We start from the raw sequence: 4,410 nt of genomic DNA, 5'->3' as shown, positions 1-4,410 counted from the left end.
ATTTAATAAAGGTCAGTAGAAGAAATTAAATTGCCAGCCAATATTCTGCATGAACATACATCTAATATCCCCTCCCCAAAATACATGCAAACCAAATTCAGCAGCAAGTTAAAAGTAAGTTTTAGAATAATCACTAGTGATGTATTTTTGGGAAGCAAATTTGGTTGAATGCATGCAAATCAATATATGTGATTCACAAGATTGACAGGATAAATGACAGATTGCTAGATCATCTGGATAGGTGCAGAAAAGCATTTGACAACATTTGACAATCTTTCATCATCAAAATTCTACACAAAGAGCAATCTAATTGTCATCCACCTATAATCCATATTCACACTCCCTAGATCCCGAAGCAACCAGTAAGCCCAAGATATTGAGCCTGAGGCTCTGTGAGGACATCTAGATATAGGTCACAGCACATATGACAGAGCAGTCCCATCCCTGGTGTGTATCCATGACACTGATATCCTTCTGCTGGTGAATAATCCTCATCTCTTATTCCCTGAAGTTTTGTTGACATGGAAGCAACCTAGAGGTCCCTCATCAGATAACAGGAGAAAAGTCCAGCACATACACTAATGCAGTGGAACTGTACAGGCTTAAAAAGAGGGAAGTCCTGGCATTTGCCCCAACATGGCTGAACACTAAAGATAATATGCTATGTGAAGCACACCAGGCATAATCACTTCATATAGAAACATTCAGAATTGATGACATCCTACCTTTCCACCAGTGTCTTTGAAATATAAACTAAAAAGGGATTTTTTACCCTGAGAGCAGCTATGCAGATGACCAAGATAACATTATAGTTTAAAAAGAAATGAGAATATGTCAATTATCTTGGTTGGAGGAAATATTTGATGAAAACTACAGAAGCAAAATCAAACTTGCACCTTACGTAAATACACAATTGGCACTTATACCTATATAAAGCTGGAGGACAGATGCAAGCACCTCAAGGATGAAACATTTAATGCTGAGGTATCTCAGCCATCAGAGGAGGGTGAGCCCAGTCCAGACCTTCACCAGGACGTGAGCCCTGGATGATAGGAGGTCCATGAGGCCAAACACCACCTGCTTCTCGAAGGAACAACAAGTAGCAAATTGCAGAAGACCTGAAGCACCTGTGGCTCCAGTACTTGACGGGGGCTAAATGTGCACCAGTCCTTCAATCTGAGGTTTTCCAGATGGGGCATCTGGACAAAAATATAGGCAAATGTGGGATTAAGTTATGAGGCACACAATCTCCAGAACTGTACTTACTTTAACCATTAGATGGCAGGATCAGCCATATGGTGTTAGAAAAGTAAAACTTTTCCATTCCCTATCAATGTATATGTACGCACTTTTTGATGATGAAAACGTACATGCAGGCATTACCTGTCATAACTCCCAGGAGAAGTTATCTTTTCATCTACCTTCATGCTACAATCTGATGATTTTTTTTGTATATGTATAAATCTTAGTAAATAAAGCATGGTGTTGGATCTATTCATCCAGAGCACAGGCAGAAATCAAACCTTTTAAAATAAGAAATGTGTGAAGTTCAGTTGTTTTGTGTCCTATTTTTTACTGACTGAGTAAGAAGCATTTTAGCAGATGTAGAGAGGGGCCTGCGAGGATCTCAGGATTGATCGCCCCATTGTGTCCTCAGGCCTGAGCTGTGGCTCTGTTTAATTCCCTTGTTACTTATCACAGCCTGGGTGGAAAGAGCACAGTGCAGACAGACAGCAGGGTCTTCTCACAGGACCCCTCAGTGTGCTTTTCCTGGTTGGGAAGATCTAGCACCTGAGCTACTTTCAACAGAACTGGTTTCTGTTAAAGTGGACACAAAAACATTTCCTTGCTCCCAGTGATGTCTGTCTTTGAACTCCTCTTAACATATGCAAAATATTTTCAACTGGTCTATGTAGATCAGATTTCTAACCCTTCAGGAAAAAGATACAAAATATAAAGAGCAATGAGCAAGAATATTGATATATACTTTTATAATTCACTATAACAAATATATACAGAGACATATAGACAACAAAAATAGTCAGCTAAAAATACACAGTAATATAGATCACAATTTATGACTATAGATCATTAATGAATTCAATTACATTTCATTGATAGATGAGATTTTCATCTTAGCCAATACATTTTTCACTGAAAACCCCAAGCATTTGTTGAGCATCCTTCCCAGAGCATCATTGATCTCCCTGTTGCGTAGACAGTAGATGATGGGGTTCACGAATGGGGGCACCGTGGTGTAGAACATGGCAGTCAACAGATTCTTAAGGGATGGTTTATTTGCAGTGGGACCTAAGACAGCCACTGCCCCAGAGATGAGAAACAAAAGGAGAATGGTCAGCTGCGGGGTACAGGTGGATATGGCTTTGTTACGGGCTTCCACTGAACATGTCTTAAGCACAGTTGAAAATATATTAACATAGGACACAAACATAAAGGCAAAACACACTGAGGCAAGGCAAACACTTAATGCAATTATTACAAATTCAGAAAATTGGATATCTGAAGATGAAATCCTCAAAATTTGAGGAATATCACAGAAATATTGCTGGATCACATTGGTCTTGGTGAAGGGAAGCCTGAACAGAGCCCCTGTGTGGACGGCAGAGTAGACAAGACCAGAGGCCCAGGAGCCAGCTGTGGCCTGGGAGCACAGACTCGGGGTGATGATGAGCCCGTAGTGCAGAGGGTGGCAAATGGCCACATAACGGTCATAGGACATGACCACCAGGAGGGCAAATTCCACTGCTGCAAAAACAACATAGAGGAAAATCTGTGCAGCACACTCTGCCTGGGATATGGTATTTGTGCCCATTGTTGAATCCATTATGGCTCTGGGAACAACAACGGAGATGCTGCCGAGGTCTAGGAGGGCCATGTTGCTTATAAAGAAGTACATGGGAGAGTGCAGACGTGAGTCTGTCATGATGACAGTGACAGTCACAAGATTCCCCGTCAGTGCTCCAAGATAAATCACTAAGAACAGCACACCTTGCAGGACCTGGAGGGCCCGGGAGGCTGTGACATCCATGAGGAGGAATTCTGTGAAGACGGTGAGGTTGTCCATGTCTGCCCACCTGCCGTGCTCTCTGCAGAATCGGAGGTTAAAATGAGCAGTGAATAATTCAATCACAATGCAGAAACCCCATTAGACCTGTCGTGTGCTTCTAATCAGTAACTCAAGAGACAATAAGTGGATAAGATAAAGTGTCTTGAAATCCAGAGAATGTAAATATTTTTCTTTTGTTTTTCTTTCCCCAAACTTCTGACATTCTCTTAGTTTCTATATTCAGAGGATGAGAGTATTAAGCAATACACTATTTAAATGAAATCAAGTTCCTGCAGTCTTTCATTTTTTCAGTTCTTCCAAAATGACTTTTGTAATTTTACCTGGACACCTCAGTATTTTTCTGCTTTGCTTTAGTCTTGTGTGGTGATCCCACACCTACTCAGTGAGACCTTCTCTGTCAGCCCTTGGGTGAGGAAATCCCTCACCTGCTCCTCTTTCTCTATGCCCTCGGTTGGACAATGACTGTGACACTGTCCTTCTGTTGCTTATGCTCTCTTCTATTTTCCCTAACAGGTCTAATATGGTGAATCTCATCCTCTTCTGAAAATGACATTGATCTAAAGGACACCAGGCCAGTCTTACTGCACTTTCTTTTACTTGTGATGCTCTTCAAGATTATTTTTAAGATCTCATGTGTGTGAACTCTTTGTTTTTCTTTGCACTGTCATTTATGCAAGTAGTGATTTCATTCTGTACATAAAAGTGTTATTTTCCGACTGTCAGTACATTGCCTATTTCATTCTGGTATCTTCTTCTCTACATATTTTATAAAAGCTGCAACAACTGAAATATGCCTCCATGAAACAGAAATATAGAAATTAACACACACACAAAATTTCCTGAGCAGAGGCATAATGAGTCTAACCTCACAATCGTGAATGTTGCTTGTATTCAATGTTCAGAGACAATGGCATCCTTGCTCCTGCTTCTTCCTTCAGTGAGCAATAACAAACTCACTTCTCAGTGAGACTCCAGGCCTTGACCACGTGGGTAGCCCTGCTTCTGAAATACCTGTGAGCCTGCCTATTCTTCACCAAGGACTTGTTAGGGTCACTCATTGGATGAGCTCTGGGGACCTGGTGATCCCATGTTTCCTCCAGCCTCTAATTGGTGAGCATTCTTGGCCACACCATTGAGACTAATTTAATTTAAAATAATGTCTTCAGAAGTAGTTTAAGTGAGTGCCACTAAATAAAGAGAAAACATTCAGAAATGATTTGTATGTCAGTGGAGATTCAATGACCTTTCCAGTTCACAACTTATTATAAAATTAATTTACTTACATTATAGTAAATCCTTAAAATTTTAGGTTTGCAGGCAGC

This window comes from Fukomys damarensis, unplaced genomic scaffold, assembly GCF_012274545.1.
Source record: "Fukomys damarensis isolate Sample0158 unplaced genomic scaffold, DMR_v1.0_HiC HiC_scaffold_3, whole genome shotgun sequence".
NCBI classification, from domain to species: domain Eukaryota; kingdom Metazoa; phylum Chordata; class Mammalia; order Rodentia; family Bathyergidae; genus Fukomys; species Fukomys damarensis.
This window is presented reverse-complemented; position numbering follows the sequence as displayed.